This window comes from Equus przewalskii, chromosome 2, assembly GCF_037783145.1.
Source record: "Equus przewalskii isolate Varuska chromosome 2, EquPr2, whole genome shotgun sequence".
Lineage (NCBI taxonomy): Eukaryota > Metazoa > Chordata > Mammalia > Perissodactyla > Equidae > Equus > Equus przewalskii.
The window spans coordinates 71,323,375-71,343,170 of record NC_091832.1 but is presented as its reverse complement, the minus strand read 5'-3'; the positions used below and the strand labels follow the sequence as shown (position 1 = coordinate 71,343,170).

Here is a 19,796-nt window from a genome sequence, read left to right as displayed (position 1 = left end):
GAGGCTGGGGGATGGGTGAGGAGAGGAGCACAATGCAGCGGTCAGGTGGAACAGGCCAGAAGCCACATGCTCAGAGAGGCAATGAAGGTAAATGACTGGGAACATAGACTGGATTAGACTGGCTCAAGCAGAGCTGGATTAGAGCCCCGGGCAGGACATCTCAATTGTCTGACTTGGGGCAAATAACCTACCTCTTTAAGCCCTAGTTTCCTGATGGGTAAAATTGGGATAATGATACATTCTCTTGTATTGGGTAGTTGGATAGCACATGGTAAGTCCTCAAGTAAACCAGGGGTCCCTAACTAGTTTATGAAGCAAAGTTTCATACAGTTCACAGATGTTTTATTAGGCCCATAGTGTGCTTTAAAAAATTATCATCTTGAATTCCTTGAAATGTAAGAACCTCAGTTTGCCTTAGCCCCGACCACTCTCTTTGGTTTATACCCTGCCCACTCTACTCATTTATATTACCTGCTTAGAGTGGGCCGCTGAACTTGTGACCCTTGAAGTATTAGTACCAGCAAGCAAAGTTTTTCAGAGAGACAGAAGCCATGAGGTGCAAAACAAACACCCAAATCTTTCAGAATCTTGAAAAGAGCTGTGGATCTTAGGAGCCAACGTGAAGAGGTGTCAGAGGAGCCATCAGGTACTAAGAGATGCCCAGAAGGGAGCAATCAGGAAGATCTAAGTTACTGTATGGATGTGCTCAAAGGAGTTTATGGAAAACTGGTATGTGAGAATATCAGCCTTACAGGTATTAATAGTCAAAAAATATTGTGACCAGTAAATCCAAAGGAGCTAAAATATTTTTATAAACCAGATTAGCTATATTATATTCAATCAACCTTACCAAGATTAAAATTGTCTCTCTATAAAGTATATGTATATTACATACTATATGTATATCTAAGTATACATGAATCTGATGTTATATTAATCAACCTTTCTTATAAACGTTTTCCTGATCTCTAATTGTCTCCTGTCAAGGAGGTCATGAGAGATGGGAGTTCCTAAAATCCTTTTGAGCAAGGTATTTGTGATACACTATAGGGAAAAAATTTGCTGAGTAAAATCATCCACTAGAGGGTGCAAAGATACCACACATGAAGATGATTTGAGTGGGGGAAAAAAAGAAAAAATGGACAAATGCTTATTTTAAAGGTCTGTCTAGAGGGGAGATATCCTCTGTGGTACTTAGGCACACCTGCACTGGAATTGCCATGGTAACAGTTAAAATGGCAAATTCCTAGGCTGTGTCCCAGAGCCATATCTAGGGGGCGGGACCTGGAAATATGCATTCTTAATAAGCACCCCAAGTGATTTTTATGTACGCTCAAGTTTAAGAATTACTCCCCCGAGGAAATAAAAATTTACGGAAATATATTAGAGAGGAGCTGTAGTCTCTAATATTTTTTCACAAGAGTGAAAATAATTCCACCTCCCTCCCTCTTGCCAAAAGAAAAAACCCAGCCAAATCTGGGTTGCTTAATATGCTGTCATGTAAAAATACAAATTTCTTAAAGATTTAATTAATAGATGCATTTAAACAAAGTTTCTTTTAAAATATTTAACCAAGAGTTGGTTGTCTGTTTTCTCTTGAAGGTTATGTTGAAAAATATTATATCATACCCTCTAGAAGAGATATCAGTATATTACTGCTTCAGGCACAGTTGAACCAGTGGAAAATCTACGGTGCTGGATCATGGGATCCTTAATTATGGACTGTGACTTTAAGAAAACAGAAAGAATAATTGGATTATATTTCATAAGATGGCATATTCCCTCGTCTCTATAGATTTAAGCCCTTGTCTAGGACTCAGAATTGCCACTGCCATCCGTGATGTTCTTCCCCAGAAGCCCATTTCTCACGTTTATTTCTGTTGTGTGCCTCTCTTCCTTCCTCTTCAGGGACTATCCCCAGCACGTGTGGGGTCTACACAGGCCGGTTGTCAATCTTTGTGCCTGAAATGATCATGGCCTTGCAGTTTAGGAGCAAGAGCCTATGCACTACGCAGAATCGTAGAGACAGGGAATACTAGCAGACATTTAAAAAGACCAGATTTTACCCCCTCATTTTCTAGATGAAGAAACTGAGGCCCAGAGAACTGAACTGATTTGCCCATAGTAATACAGGAAGTTATTAGCAGATTTTTGTTTCTAGCTTTATTGAGTAGTAGATGCTTTCCTTCAGGAGCTAATTATTGAAGCATCACAACATATCAGATATTTTCTAGGGGCCAGAGAACAAGATAGCCAAGACTCCTGCTTTCATGAAATTTACATTAGTATCATCATTGTGGAACTTTGTGTATTTGTTACAACAGGGGACTATATAAATGCCCATCAGTGAGGGATAATGGGCTTTGATTTAGGAAGTGCCTCTATCTCTTTCCCAACTGTCTTACTATCTTTCATTATGTGTGTGTGAGAGTGTGTGTGTGTGTGTGTGTATGTATGTGTAGTTATCTTTCTAAACTATTCCTTTGGATGGCAGTAAAGAAAAAGAGAAGTTTCTCCGTGGAATCTCTATTGTACCATAGGGCAAGCCCAGTTCTACTGACAGCCCACTGTCAATGCATATTTTCCTGGGTCAAAAAACCCTCTTGCATCCTAATTCCAACCTGCTTTAACAGTAACGTCACATCTGAATACTGTGTGCAACGTGATGGAGTGGAGGGTTTGTTGTTGTTGTTTTACTCTCAGAGTCTTTTAACCACATAAAAATTTGAAATAAATCTGATAAATAAATATATATTCTACTCCAGCTTAAATGGCAGCCAATGAAGCTTTAATCCCTCTAAATATTGATCCAGATTTTGCATACAATAATACAAATATAATATAATAATACAAATAAAACATTTTTAGTTAATACATTTAAAATCAGTTTTATTAATGATTTGATATCAAGCATAATTAATTGGCTCAATAGATTACCTTTGAACTTGTTTTTGGCATTTTAGAAATTCAATCTTTGCTAAGAATTTTGTCCTCAAACTGAAGACTTTTCTTTAAACAGAAGGGATCTTCCATGTTTCCAAGATTATATAAATTCCCGAAATTGTATGTAAAATGTTGTGTGTGTACTTTTTCTGGAGAGAGGTCTACAGTTCTCGATAGGTTCTCAAAGAGGTCTGAGACATTTTCAAGGTTAAAAGCCCTTGCTTGGAACTGCTTTCCTGTGAATTGATTTAATATTAATATCTCCACTTCCTGCAAAAGAAGGAAGCACTGGACCCGGGTAGGGCGGGAGGTACATACAGTCTCTACAGGCTGGAAATGAGACTTGTGGTTCAGGGACTTCACAAGTTTGGAAAACAAAAAATGGCTCTGCAACCACAACTGGCCTCAGTTCTGCATTGGCAGGACTTAGAATGGACTCTGAATCCCAAATGCCGAATCTCAGCCTCCTGGGAGGCAGGAAAGCATGTGTAACGCTTGTTCATCTCTACATGGGAATGTTCAACTGTGTTCCAATATTTTGCTGTTTAAGAAAGGCAACTGTGTCCCATCCTAGCCTCCCCAAATCTAGTTTTCCTCTATTTAAGAAGTTGCTTTGAACCAAGGGGAGCTTCTGGGTGGCTAAGCATCTCATTTCAGTGCAGAGGACACGAGAAGGATTTGTTCTGGACCTTCAGGAGCCCTTGCCAAGGAGTCTGTTTCGTGTAATGATCCCTTAGGTCTTATTGCTCTCTGTGGAATTTCTTGAGACAGGTAATATTCTAGAACAAATTCCAGTTTTCTTCCTAAAGCTTGAGAAAGAAGTGAATATGAGAGGAATGCTTAGTCAAAAATTCTTATTTAATAGTCTGTCATTTTTTCCCTCTGTCTCTTTGGAAATCTAATAAAAATGGGTTGGCCTTGTTTCTTTCTCTATGTCCTTCATTCCCAGTTATTAAAATTCAGATAATAAAGACCTTTTTCCTCTGTAGATTCAGTTGTCAGTTTCTCTAGTACCATTGGATTCCTGCAAAGGGATAGAAATTAAATGATAACACAACCTAATATTATTCTAATAATTTATTCTTATAAAAACGAAGAGGTGAAGTTTAGTTATCCAACATTGAAAATGGATAGGTTTAATTTTCCCATTTAAATATACCCTTTTTATCAAAGGTCATAAAAGGCTTCTGATGCTTGAGCTGAGTATGATAAAAGGGGGAAAGAGGAGAGGGTGGACATTGGGTTATGTGAAAATTTGTGGGGTTGTGTGGGATAGAGATTTGTCTGTGGAAATTTCAAAGAGTGAGGAGGATCAGGAGAAGGAAGGGCAGGAGGTGAGGCAAGAAGAGTGGGCAGGACTGGATGATGAAGAGCCTTGATTATCAACCCAAAGCTTGGGAAGATGGGGCATGGGATTGACATGGACAGATGCATGTGCAGAGAAAAGTAGAAAATGGTCTTCCCAGATTTCCTTCATGGAATCGGTTCAAAAGAAATTTCTTTATGACTAGTTGAGGTGAAAAGCAAGACCACAAGGGACATGAAGGTGGGCTGACGTCTTTCAGGGAGTGAACAGGAAGAGCGTCTCTGTTGTTCTGAGGAGAGGAGGGGATGGAGGGCTTGAGAGAGTTGAGCAGGAGTTGGGTTGGATGTGGAAGGCTCTGGCTTCGTGATGGAATTCCTCTCCTGCTACTGAACTCACTAAATGTTGAGGTGAGTGTATTTGGGAACAAAATCTACAAAGTGACAGATCTTTGAAATAGATTTACACAAACAGAAGTGGGACAGCCTATATGGACACAGTATGTAGAAACAGAGAAAATAAGTCATAGGCACTTTCAGAAAACAGGTGCAAGATATAGATTGTCCCAGGCCATGCATTTGGAGTTTGGGCCAAGTTTAAGCAAATTGCCAAGCACTAAGGTAGGAAGGAGTTTGGATTACCAGGGTTTTAGAAAGGCATTCTTGCAGCTGTATGGAAGGTGAGAAAGGGTGACTAACTAGTAGCTCCTGCTACTAGGTTTTCCCTCCAGGGGAGGGAAAGAATTGATGTCTTGATGGTGGGTCTTCTTAAATATGACTTCTACTTTGGAGAACATTGATAGTCTCATGGGTGAACTCCCTTAACTTCCTGTCTTCGGACTAAACATGTATTTATAACTGCTCACACCCTGCTTACTTCCTTCCCTCTTATCTAAGAGGACAAAATTTTCCTCTACAGTCCAAATTAATCATTCCTCGTGGGCCTTCACCCTTTGATTGTATCTTTTCAGTTGTTTTTAACTCCTCTCCCTTTCTCTATAGCCCCCTTCCCTTCAACATGAAAACCTGCTTCTGTGTGCCCCCCAGCTTTTATTTTACAGTAGCTCATCATTATTATTAATTGCATGTTCATTACAGGAAATTTATAAAATACAGAGAAGTAAAACAGAAATCAAATCATTTTTAATCTCATCTGCAATGTATATCTTTGATCTTTTTTCTTTATGTGCACATAAAATAAATTAGAATGTAAACTTTCAGGCCACTGTAAAATGGAAATTTAATTCTTGTATATCTTTATTTCTTTGGAGCACTACAGAATGGAGGTGGGGAGATATGGGGAGTGGTTGACAATTAGGAGAGTATAAAGGCAGGTTCTTTTTGTGCTAAGAAGAGGTCAGAGGATGGGGTGAGGAGGAAAAACATACCCATGTTGGGAGCCTGGATGACAGTTAGGGTCATCTAGAAGCTGCTCTAGCAGGCAGAGGTCTCACTGCTCAGGAAGAACTTGGAGAATGAGTCTAACAAAGGACCACTTTGAGAGACACTGTTTAAAAGATGGGAGCCATGTAGGGTCATAGTCACCTCTCAAAGACCATCCATCCTTTACTTAAAAACCTCTGATTACCTGCACTTGTGTCCTAGGATTGTCATTCTACCATCAGTGGAGCCTAAGAGGACTGGAATTTATCTCCATCTGTTGATTCACCCACTATCTCCCAAGCAGGAGTGTCCCTTCTGTGCCACAATGCTTCTCTCAGAACCGATGTGCATAACCAGCATGGGCACTCCCTTTTACAATGTCCCAGGACATTTGTACATGTAGGGAGGGGAGTCAGCCTTGGATATCTAGTGGGATAACAATGGGGCAGCCTTCCACTCTGTAATTAGTGGGGAGAAGCAAGAACTGAACAATTGCGTGACACCAAGCCTCAAATTGTTCTCTGTTTACACAGTTTTTAAAAACAATTTTATTGAGATATAACTGACATATGTACTGCACATATTTAAAGTGTAAAAATTGATAAATTTTGACAGATATTATATACCTGTGAAACCATCACCACAATCAATAAGATGAACACATCTATCTTCTCCCAAAGTTTCCTCTTATCGCTTTGTAATCCTTCCCACCCAGTCTCTCCATATCCCATCCCCAGGGGACAAGTGATAAACTTTCTGTCCCTGTAGTTTAGTGTGCATTTACTAGAGTTTTACATAAATCGAATTATACAGTATATGCTCATTTTTGTCTGGCTTCTCTCACTCAGCATAATTATATTGTATCATGTATCAGTATTCATTTCTTAAAAGGAATTGCTGATAGTGTTCCATTGTATGGTTATACCACAATTTGTTTATTTGTTCACCTCTTGATGAACATTTGGGTTGTATCCAGTTTGGGACTATTAAAAACAGAGCTGCTATAAACTTTCATATGCAAGTTTTTGTGTGAACTTATGCTTTTATTTCTGTTGGGTAAATACTTAAGGGTGGAATGGCTAGATTATATAGTAGGTGTATGTTTAAATTTTTTAAAAACCACCAAATTGGTGTCCAAAGTGGTTATACTGTTTTCTATTTCCATCATCAGTGTGTGAGGGTTCCAGGTCTTCCACATTCTTCCCAATTCTTGGTATGATCAGTCTTTTTAATTTTAGCCATTCTAATAGGTACGTAGTGGTAGATCCTTGTGGTTTTAATTTGCATTTCTCTACAATGTTGAACATCTTTTTATGTGATTGCTTGCCATCTATATATCATATTTGATGAAGTGTCTATTGAAATTTCTTGCCTATTTTAATTTATTGGGTTGTTTGTTTACTTATTGTTGAGCTTTCAGAGTTCTTTATATATGTGGGATACAAGTCCTTGATCAGATATATGATTTGGAATTTTTCCCCAGTATGTGGCTTATCATTTCATTATCCTGATTGTGACTTTTGAAGAGCAGATGTTTTAAATTTTGGCAGAGTCCAATAGCAATTTGTTCTTTTATAGATCTTGCTTTTTGTGTCATATCTAAATATCTTTGCCTAACCCAAAGTCATAAAAGGTTTTCTCCAATGTTTTCTTCTAGAAGTGTTATTGTTTTTGGTTTTACATTTGTAAGATACATTTTGAGTTAATTTTTGTGTGTGGAGTGAAATACAGGTCATAATTTGTTTTTTTGTATTTATTAAAAAGACCATCCTTTCCCCACTGAATTGCTTTTGCACCTTTGTCAAAAAATTATTTGACTGTGTATGTGTAGGTCTATTTCTGGGCTCTCTGTTCTGGTCCATTGATTTGTTTGTCAGTCTTGACAGCTATACTACACTGCCTTAATTCCTATAGCTTTATAATAAGTCTTTAAATCAGGTACTGTTTTCCTTCAATTTTATCCTTCTTTTTTAAAGTTGATTTGGCCCTTCTGTTCATTTGCATTTTTATATGGATTTTATATTTAGTTTGACAATTTATTTTAAAAGATGCCTGCTGGGATTTTTATTGGGATTGGGTTGAATGTATAGATCAATTTTGGGGAAAGAATTGACCTCTTCACAATATTGACTCTTCCAATCCATGAATACAGTTGATCTCTCCATGTAATTGTCTTTAATTTCTCTCGGCCATGTTTTGTTGGTTTCAATGTGCAGGTCTTGTGCATCTTTTGTCAGATTTATCCCTGAGTATTTAATAATTGTAATGTTATTGCAAATGATATTTTTAAAATTCTAATTTACAATAGTTTGTTAATAAATAGAAATAGATTTGATTGTTATATATCAATCTTGTATCCTGCAATCATGTTAAATTCACTTATTAGTCCTAGTAGCTTTTTGAAGAGTCCATCAGATATTTCTACATAGATAATCACGTCATCTGCCAAAAAAATAGTTTTACTTAGTCTTCTCCAATTTGGATTTTTTTTCCTGCATTATTACACTGGCTAGAACCTTCTGTATGATGTTGAATAACAGTTTTAATTTTAAATAAAAAAACAGAGATTATACTAACATACTTCACTGAAAACAATTTTTTAAATTTAACAATAGATCATGAATATCACTGTATTTCATCTTTCATGGCAGCATATATGCTATCATATAGCTCAACTGAAATCTATATTATCAGCCCACTATTAGAAATTTTCCTTGGTTTTGGTATCATAACTAAATATTTTTGCCTATCCCAAAGTCATATAGATTTTCCCCTATGTTTTCTTCTAGGAGTGTTATTCTTTTAGGTTTTACATTTTGTTGTTCACTGTTATAGCTAATAGTATGACAAGAGAGAATTCATGTAGCAAAATATTGTGTACATCCATGATTACTACATTAACGTAAATTTTTAGAAATGAAATTTAAGGAAAAAATTGCATGATATATTTAAGACTTCTGATACATACAGCCAAATTGTCCTCCAGGAAAATTATACCAAATTATCTTGCTATAGTCATGCACCTCATCTTGGTCAACAACAGACCATATATACATTGGTGGTCCTGGAAGATTAACACCATATAGCCTCGGTCTGTAGTAGGCTGTACCATTTAGGTTTGTGTAAGTGCACTCTATGATGCTCACACAGCGATGAAATCACATAACGATCCATTTTTCAAAACAAATCCCCTTTGTTAAGTGACGCATGACTATACTAGCCTGTTTTAAATGCCAATTTAAGAGGATAAAATTGGTGCGAGACTGTTGTTTAAATTTCCATTTTTTAGATTGCTTATAAGGTGGAATTTTGTGTGTGTATATATATGTGCTTACTGACCATTTGTATTTCTTTGTGAATTGCTTTTTTTCCGTATTTTTTTTCTATTGGTTGCTCATCTTATTGATTTTTAAGAACTCTTTTATGTTTATCTGCAGTAAACAATCCATCCCTTGGCTCTGTGCTCCATCTATAACTACTGGATTGCTTACTGCTTCAGAGGCAACATTTTGGAAAGCATATTCCACCTTTCCCCAAATGTCAACACTTTCTCACTGAAGGGAAGCAGAATTTGCCACCCCTAAATATGCCTCTTTGGCAGAAGGATTAACTTGAGCTGGCTATTTTTAAGAAACAGCAGACATGGGAGGAGCTCTGAAAATCAGTAGAAGTTATCCTTTTGTAAGGGACATTTACATTTACAAGGGAAATCTCCACTTGTAAGGTTGTCTCCCTCTCTGTACCAGGAAGAGGAGGATAAATCTCTAGAAACTCTTATCAGTGGAGAAGGCAGGGACTGAAATCTGGATAACAACCTTACCCTTGTTTATTGTGCTTTTCCCGGTAATCTCCCATAACTGCCCTCCACACAACATCTTCTTTTGTCTTTAGCTGGAGATGGTATTTAAGGTGGGGGTTTGGGCCATTTCAGGGAGTTACTCAGTTTTCCTGGGTCTCTCCCATATATACAGGAGGTATACATGTTAGCAAACTTCTGTTTGCTTTTCTCCTGTTAATCTGTCTTATATTACACTGGGGTCTCAGTTGAGAACTTAGAAGGGTCGAGGAAAAATTATTTTTCCTCCCCTATATCACCTTCCATTGATTATTCAAGTATCTGAAATCCAGTTGTCAAAAATGTTACCCCACTGAAAGTACTCCTGCCGAAATTACTAGTAATCTCCTAATTTTATGTTTACTGTCAGTTCTGTCTGTAGTACCTGACACTATTGGCTCTTCGAATTTCTTTTAAACCTTTGGTTTCAAAAGTGTCACTCTCCACTGGTCCTTTGCCACTTTCTGGCTGTTGCTCTGTATCATTCTCTGCTGGTTCCTCTTCTCCTCTTACCCTTCATCTTAGTCCCAGGGCCCCATCTTCACATTCTCACGCACTTTCTCACTCTTCACATCTGAGCCTGAGGCTTCCACTACCAGTGACTTCTGCCCACACTTCTCTCTGAGTCCAGACTCAACCTCTCTCAGATTTACCTGCTAGACCTGGTGGGCCCATTCATGTGTCCTGACTGGACTTATGTCATTTCACCTGATTTGCTTATCTGCATGTATATTGTCCCCCAGGTAATAACGAAATCCTTCACCCAATCACTCAGGCCAGAAAGCTGAGATAGTTTCCTAAACCTCATCCCTCCCTTGCAATATAGCTCAGTAACTGAATCCTACCAAATGCCCTCCTCTCCGTCTCCTTAGCTCCTGCTTTAATTGAGTCCATCTGTTTTCTAGTTCGCACATTGTACCTGGCTTACTCACCTGGGCAATTCATTCCCTACACATTGCTGCAGAGTGACCTTTCAAAAATACAGATATATTAATTCCTTACTTAACACCCTTAAATGTCTTCCCATTTCCTCCTGGATAAAGTTGACATTCTTTAGCAAAACATCCTATATAATCTGACACTTGCTTTCCATTTAATCTTGTCTATCATTTGTCTTAACAATAACCATAGTATTAATAGTTTTATATTGTTAATTTAATTCTCACAACCTTTCTATGATGGATGTGGTTTTAGAACTTCCATTGTGGATGAGGATGAGAGGTTAAGAAACTTGCCTGTGGTCATCTTTCTCTGGCAAAGCCAGCTTTATTCAATGTATAGATTATTCATCCTCTGAGCACTTAAAATGTACTGTTTTCTTGCCTAGAATGTCCTCAACTCTCTCTATCTCACTGGGAGACATCTAATCACCATTTATAAGCAGTTTCAACTTCCTCCTCCCTGGGAAATGTCTCCTAACCATCCAGATAGACATGATCCTTCCCTACTCTGAACCAAAGAGGCAGTAGAAGATAGTGCTTAAAACCATAGATTTGGGCATAGCATTGACTTAAGACCGAATCCCAGCTCCATCGTGTAAAAACTGAGACCTTAGACAATTTACTTAACTTCTCTAGGTGTCAGTTATCTCATTTGTGAAACTATGATAAGAACACCTATTTCATGTTTCTTGGTAGTGTTAAATGAGATTATGTGTATAACAAAGCACGCAGCACAGTGCTTGGAACCAGTAAGCAATCAGTAAATTCTAATCATCGTGGCCATTGAACTAACGCATGTTAGTGTATCATCACTGTAAATGATCTATACCTCTACCGAATGTCCTTAATGGTAACCCCGGAGGAAAATTTACCAGGGACCTCACTGACCTGATAATCTGTGCATTTGCTGAAATATTTAGATTTAACTACTATAAATTATTTAATTGACCATGTTTCCCTCTTCGCTTTGGCTGCTAAACCTCTTGGAAGCAGATAACTCTTCCCATCTAACTAGTACACAGGATCCATGGTACACGTCCTCCTTATGTGTGCCTTATGATTCACTCCATTCACTTTCTTTTACTACAACCTCCTTAACCATTCACCTTTTTGGTATGTATTTCTGTAAGCAGGCTCAAATCATTTGTGCATTGTGATGGAGCGCTAATGATATTTGAAGGATATAACAGGGGAGGGCTGAGCTAAGCAACTAAAAGCCTTTGTAGGCTGGCTGTCATCTGAATGCCTGATCTGTCAGATCACAATAATGGAAGGGAGATAATGTCAATTCTTCAATAGTAGATATGATAATTTGTATTATTTTATAGATAAAGTTCTTTAGTTCATTGAAATAAGAATGGCAACTGAAAGGAGCTGCGGTATGTTTTGTCTAATAAACATGCAACATGAAAATGCTCTGAGCCATTAAGACCCATAACAAATCCTCATTGAAAGCCACATATTTGTGTTCTCCAACCTTTGGGAATCATGAAATAAAACATGGATACGTTTTATGTAATCAACTGTTGCACAAAAATGTAAGGAGTAGGAAGTCTTATAAATATTTGAAAAACTAACTGGAAATCCAGATCAATCATACTGGATGAGAGACTAAGGAATACTTCCAGTTACTATTGGGGTTAAATGCACCCTGTGAGTTGTATTACCAAGATTAGGTTTGAAAACAAAGTCTTGAAATCTTCAAACATCAGTAAGAATCTTAACCTAATTCAGTCTTCTTGTAAATAGTGAGCTAGCAAAAAGAGTAAAAAGATCCTTACTATCTTTTCATGGGGATTTTTCTTTAAACCAACCACTCAATCTCTGGGAAGACACTTTTCCCCATGATGCTCGTCTCTGAATTCAGGTGTGATGCTGTCCTAGCTTCTCAGAGAACTGTGGAGTTCACCCACTTACACGGAAAGAACGCTCAAAACTGGGCCTTGACTCTTAAAAAGGGGGAAAATCCATAACAGATGGATGATATTAACCCCAGAAAATACTTTGTCTTTTAATCTAAATTAGGATTTAATTTCGCAAACCATGAAAAAGCTGTTGATTGCAATCAATTCACATAGAAATTAGTCAAAACATACCAACATTGTTACTACAGCTTCAAAAATGTAACTGCCTGTAGTAAACAACCTCACATCTCCTGGAAATGCAGAGATAGGACATAAGTGCTAGGGGATTATTTTAACTTTAATGCTTTAATATACACATTATTCCTCAAGTCAAATTCTTTCACCGTAATGACATGATATCTTATAAAAAAAAGTAATAGCTTTGTGCATATGGGGGACGTGGTTGACCCTGCGTATTATAAGAGATGACTGTGACTTAGGGTTTGCAATATTGGAAATGTTTTCCAGAAGGGAGAAAACAGTGAAGTGGGTTGCCTTGACAACACGGGTTAGTTGCATCAAGAAATCCATGGCAATGCAGGACCTTCTGGTACGTCAAGATTGCAAACTATCTACCAAATTAGGATAAAAGAAAAGTAACCTCACTGCAAGGCAGTGTTACCTGACCTATGAAATATTAGTTCTCACTTTTTATCACAAACCTTGTTAGAAAATAGATGAAAAATCAAGGTGGCAAGACAGTCCGGAATGCAGGAAGAAAACAGACAGAGCAAGGGTTTTATTCCTGAGTCTGCCCACCTCTCCTCGAGACCATGGCACCCACAACAGGATTTCAGGAGTTCCTGAATATTCTGTGAAAGTTGATTCTGCTAAGAAAAATATCTCTTGCCCTGATTCTGTTGATTTCCCCAGCAGTCTCCCACAAAGCTTCTCTATGGGGAATATCAATTGCCCTTATCGCATATTCTTAAATAATGAGCATAATAAGGATTACCACAACAAAGCTAGTTATTAGTTGAATAGAAAACAAAACCTGTTAACATATGTGCCCTCTAGTCCAATTATCCTGGCAAGGCGGAGGAGAGAGTTATCTGTGAAGTAGCCTCAAACTCAAAGCCTATTACAAGAAACCTACATTATTGAACAATCTCGTTTCCTTCCTCCAGCAAGCGCCCCTTTGTGGCACTGTTCTTAGCACGCAATTTTGATACTCTGCTTCTAAAAATCACCATAAAGCAATTTTGAACAAGGAGCTTGGATTTTCCTTTCACAAATGATTTTTTTTTAAAGGTAAGCAAAGCTATGCTTTTCTTTGGCTTAAACTGCAGTATGAGTTTCATTTTCAACATGGTCGCGTCCCGCAATTCATTTATTTTTGGAGATGGGCCCTGAGTGAAGGAGACATACTGTGTGGTTGTTTGACCTTCCCTTTTGTATTTCCTGGCTTTAAAATTGTGGAAGGGAATTGGGACCGGAAGGACACATGCTAGGAACAGAAGAACTGCCTCTGTAATTACAAAGTTGAGACGCACTAGCCCCAGCTCTATGAGTACAGACAGTATCAATGGCAGATGGTGACAGCTCCAACACGGCCAAGGCCAAGGTAACCTAGCAGAGTGTGCTATTGACTAAGAAGACCAAGAGAAAAGAAAGTTTTGTTCCAAGTGGCATTTATTTCTTTTTCTCCTGAATAATAGAAGGAAGCCTAGTAGATGGACCCATCACCTACGAAGGGCCAGTGTTACTCTTGAGGCTTTGTGTCTCTTAGAGGAAAAACTATCACGCCAAGCCTATGAATCATTTCTAGGGTGCCAATGGATGAACAGAAACATTGCTTTTTAGAAGTATCTTTAGAAGTAAGAAGTGAACAGGCATGACAACAACAATGACTCACTGACCGACTAGGGAGAAAAATAGGCATATTATTGGGGAAGTATGACATAGAAATAGTCATGGACAGCTTCTGATTCAGTCCTAAATGTTAGGATTTCTCAATTAAGATAACAATATAGAGAATCTAAGCAAATGCAAAGCCATCATGTGTGCTTTTAGCTAAGTCCTTTAACCTTATCAACTGACAAGCTACCTAATGGATCTTTCATGCAAATACTCTTACAGGACCATAGGAAACAGGAATTTTATCCAAGAAGACAGAAGTCATCATTCTGAACATCATTTCTCATGGGAAGTGGGTCATCTGTCTTTTGTCTACTTAGCGTGACCACACTTAGGTCAGTCTCATGTGGGAGCTATCTGGATGAAACATGTGAGTGTATCTTGTGGTCATACTGAAGAAAACCCCTCTATTTTAGAGAAGAAAGTAGGCATGTCTAAGTAAAACCTATAGCTGGTGAAAAGCAATGAACATACAAGGAAATCTTGCATTCTGGTTATAATTTTACACAAGCATGCAATTTTGAGAAAGATGTTTAACAATCTGTAGGTCTTGTGTTTTTTCCCCCTTATAAAGTAAAATGTTCGAGTAAGTGTTCGTAATCTTTTTCTTTAGAGACCAAGGATTTTTCAGAGTTCCAGCAGCTCTCAGAGGTCAAAGGGGATCAGAGAACAGGAAGGACTCTGGGTCCCTTTTTCTTTACTTTTCTCACTAGTCTAACCAGAGTATTTCAGCTTTTACTGCTTTTATTATTTCCTCTTTTATTTAACATTTTTAAACAAACTTTTAATTTTGGAGTAATTTTAGATTTATAGAAAACTTTCAAAGATAATAAGGGCTGTATACACCCCTTGGCCAGTTTCCTCTAATGTTAACATCTTACATTACCATAATACATTTGTCAAAGCAAAGAAACCAACATAGTTCACTAATATTAACTAAAGTCCAGACTTCATTAAGATTTTACCAGTTTTCTCACGAATTTCCTTTTAAAGTTTAGTGAGATATTGTTCCCTAACGAAAGTTCTGAGACTATGTCATTCAAAGAATTTAGAAAGTATGGGAGAGACATAAAAGATAATCTAGTACCTAATTGAGGCTTTCTTTTTGATACGATCAGAATTACTGGAAGACCTGAGTTAGGAATAACTTCCTGCTTTTGCGAGTCAAAGCTACAGAAACTATGGTTCTGCACCAGCATCACTCAGAGCTTGTTAGAAATGAAGAATCTCAAGTGCTCCTCAGGGCTTCTGAATCAAAACGTGATTCGATTTTTGAGATTATTTCCATAAACCCACAGAAAAAGCTCATTTTAAAGACTATATAGAATTTCATTTTACGACAATCTCCTGCTCTATCCTTCTGCACCTTTCTTTACCATTATTTAGAGGCAATCACTTTTAAACATGGGAGGTGACGTTTCTGACATTTACCTCCATCATTTTATATAGCATGCTTCTATGCTTGACAACTTAGTGATATTACACATCATCTATTGATCTCTTTTTATTGTTGTTGGTGATTTAATGCTTACGGTCCTCCTCATTCACATTCCCATAACCTCCCACTGTAAGTGTATGGCTATTTTGATTACATCAATAGAAGAACTTATATTTTCACTATATAAAATGGAATTCTTTAAGAAATCAAGTGTTACTCTAGAGCAGTGTTTTCAAAGTGTTATCTGGGAATCTTTCAAGGGACCACTGTGGTCAAAACTATTTAATAATAATTATTGAAGACTTTTGTATGGTAGGATTTTCCAGAAGCTCCGTGATGTATGGTATCACAACAGACTGAACACACACACAGATATGAGATTTCAGTTGTCTTCCATTGGGCCAGACATTAAAGAGATTTGCAAAATGAAAAACAATGCAACTGTTCTTATTAAATATTTTTTGTTTTGGAAAATAATTTTTTTCATAAAAGCATATTACTAATCTTAACATGCAAATGTTTCTTATTGTTACTTTTAAATGATTTAATAAGTACATATTTGAATATTTCTCAGTTTCAATTCCTAATATGATGAATATTGATAGATATAACCCATTTGTAAGAGTCAAAGAGTCTCTAAGACCAAAAAGTTTGAGAATCGCTGCTCGAGGGTAATAATTCACCTTGTCAATAAATTTCTCTTGCATTTTAGAGATAATCCTCTTTTAATTATTTGCTTAGGATGTACCTCCCTTAATTTTTTTCTATATCCTTCATTGCACCTATCCAAAACCCCTCAATCTTATTCCTCAAGCAAATCAAATATTCTAGCAAATTGATTTTTTCCCAGAGACCTCTGATCCTGAGGATTCTATTTTATTCTCCAGTCTAAGCTAGTCACTCTCTTGGTCTACATTATCTTTTGCTCTGCTCTACTCCTCTGCAGCCTCCCTAGGGGTGATCACTTTCAAATAGTTTAGAAATGCTGGGTGCACAGCCCTTGTGCTAGGAGCTTCTTTGCTCCTCTGCTATGTTGCTTGCTGTGCTTCTCTAATCCTAATTTTTTTCCTGTATCAAGTCCCCTACTTTGCTCAAGCACTCCCTTGAAAAGTTTCCTAAGAGGGCATGGGAAGTAAGTTTTTAGTATCCTTGCATTGTCTGAAAATCTTTATTCCACTCTTAGATTTTATAGGTATATTTGCTGAGTATTAGAGTTGTGGTTGAATATTCCTTCAGAATACTCAAGTTATTACTGCACCGTCTCTTAGGATGTATTGTTGGAAGAACACCATAATTCTGATCCCAATGGAATTCATCAGAAGCTTTTTGAAAGATTCCAAAATTTACTATTACTTATTCTTGTTATTCTGAATTTTTATAGTAACGTACCTCTAAGTCTTTATTCATTTGTGCTGGATAATCATGCCTTTCATTTTGCAGAAGCTCTCTTGCATTATTTCTCTCACACTTTTCTCTTTTTCTCTTCTCAGTATCTAAAAATTTTCTTAACCTAACTCTAGACTACTTTTACTAAGACTTCCAAAAAACTGTTTTATTCCTCTTGTCCTTTTAGTCTAGTTTCTGGAATATTTGCTCAATTTTTGTTTTCAAGTCTTTTCTTGTATGTTTCTTATTAGCTGTCTGATTTCTAAGGGATTTAAAAAATCTACATTCTTCTTTTTCTTAATTGATGGGTGCCTAAAATATAAATATACAATTTAACCAATTGAGCTTTCTTCATCAATTTCTGACACCAAGTCATGGAAGCTTCCTAAAAAATATTGGAAAAGTCATTCTTTCCCTCTCCAATGGAAGTGTTTAAATAGCACTGGGGTTGTATGTTCTAAGTTATAAGCCCTGATATCCTCTAATTTCCACCAAAATCAAAATGTTTTTTGAAGGAGATAAATCATGGCCTGTGAAGAGCAGGAATTCTTAAGTTGTATGACTTTGGCTGGGTTTCATTGAGTTAAACTCAAGGGGTAAGCCAGGAGCATAATTTCTGCTATTCCTCCAAAGTAACCTGATAACTATGATTCAGAAATTTGCATTAGGAGACACTCAAAGGGAAGACAGAAGGTGTCAGCTATGAGGAAAGGTGGGAAGATAATTTTCTTATAGAAACAGATTAACCCCTGAGCTTGGTCTTTTTTGATTTGAGTCTACTCATTAAAAGAGTTTGGAAATATCTTTCTGATGATCAGGGCTTGGATCACAAACCTTCCTCAGGAGCTGTGTGAAGATTAGTACCAGCCAAGCCCTCTTAGCTAGGGCACCTTTAGGAAGAGATACTTATCTGGGCTGCTGGGATCATCTTCCCCAGGTAAGGCACACAGTTGCACAAATTGGTCTATAGATGTCACAGGAAACAGGGGTCAAGGAGGACCAGAGACTCCCATGGCACCATGAAGCTAAGAATCCATGACGAAGGTCAAGGTACCAGTTGCTCAAGGTTTCTCAGTGCCAGAAGGCTCAGGTGAGTCAGGTGCATAGGCATTTGAATTCCAGGACTCACAGGACAGGTATTGACAGCAGTTGTAGGGAAGGGAGTCTCTCCTTTCACTGAAATAGTATGGATTGGTGCTCGTGTTGACAGATGTTGCTGAGTTGTTCACAGCTGCTTCTTCCATTTGACATAATGGTTCTTGAACCTAACCAACACTAGTGGCTCATCAAGGGTGGGGGTTGAAGTTATGTACTCAATCCGTGCACATAGTCTTTTGGAACATATCTTCCAACACTCTAAACTGTTCCAGGGTACCCTGTGTGGCTCCAGTGAGCACATCTTGGCTTTGCTGATATGAGATCCTTAGGGAGCACCATAGTTTAATCAGCTGGGTCACACCATAGGGTTTCAGTTAACTCTGCGTCCTTTTACCTTTCTTACATTTTTGAATCCTAAATAAGACTGCATTAAAAAAGGAGGCGAGGGGGCTGGCCCGGTGGCATAGTGGTTAAGTTCGCATGCTCCGCTTCTGTGGCACAGGTTCAGATCCCAGGCATGAAGCTAGCACCACGTGTCAAGCCACACTGTGTGAGCATCCCACATAAAACAGAGGAAGATGGTCACAGACATTAGCTCAGGGCCAAGCTTCCTCACACACACACACAAAAAGGACAGTTCTACTGCTTTAAACAGCTTTGGAAAGAAGTCATAAACTCAAAAGACACTTGTAACTTAAACATTTTAGGACTACCAAAGACGCTGAAAAGTTGAAAAAAAAAACCATTTAAAACTTACAGATACTAATAGTTAAAGTTTATTCTCAACATGTTCCAGATACTGTGCTAAGTGCTTTACATGTATTATCTCACTCAGATCTCCTAACAACCATGTAAAGGGCATATCCTTTATTATCTCCATTTTGCACATGAGGAAATCCAGGTGTGGAGAAACCAAGTAACTTATCCAAGGCCATAAAGCTATAACGACCACTTTCAAAGACCCAAACCTTGGCAGACTGACTCTGGAAATCAAGCTCTTAATCATTACGCTAGTCAGATAGAGTAAATAAAAATAACTGGACTATTGGATTACTTTGTAGAAGTCTTTAAAAGGACTATTTCAATGCATCTATAACAATGATTAATTACTCTATCAGGTGTTCATATGCCAATGACTGCCTGGTCTACTTAGCAGAACACTTTAGAAAGTAAGCACAAAATAAATTTTGTTCAAATATGCCAGACAAGGCTAATGATTTTCTTTATTTTCTTTAACATTTTTTATGAACTCCTGGAAAGGTTCCAGTATGTTAATGACTTTCCTGTCTTAATCTTGCTTACTTTATTAATTTGGTCAGCAATTCCTTATAGACAAACTAGGTTGCAAACTTAAACCAGCATAACTCTTATCTGGATGACTACACGTTCTGAATCACTGGACTACAAATTAATTAATGCAGATATCCCTGCAATCATCCAGTGCTCTCTAGTCAGTTCCTTGAAAAGGTGCATGCTACTCTCTTATTGGCCTTAAAGTGGATTCAATGCTAAATATTGATTTAGTAAGAACAGAAAGTGAATTTGCTACAGAGTTGATAATGGAGAGCTGGGAAAGAATAATATCTCCAATTTATAGGACTTTACCATTTACAAAGTACTTTTACTTGCATTATTTTATTCCTCAACACCCTGAAAGGTTGGCAAAGTAGATATTATTCCTACTTCTCCACCTTCCTCCTCTTTTTTGA

The 19,796-nt window shown here is 37.6% G+C and overlaps 1 protein-coding gene across 10 annotated transcripts in view; it reads right to left on the bottom strand.

The window, feature by feature from the left end:
- MARCHF1 (membrane associated ring-CH-type finger 1) overlaps positions 1–19,796 on the bottom strand; it is a 755,838-nt gene that overhangs the window by 21,739 nt on the left and 714,303 nt on the right. The window lies entirely within an intron of this gene.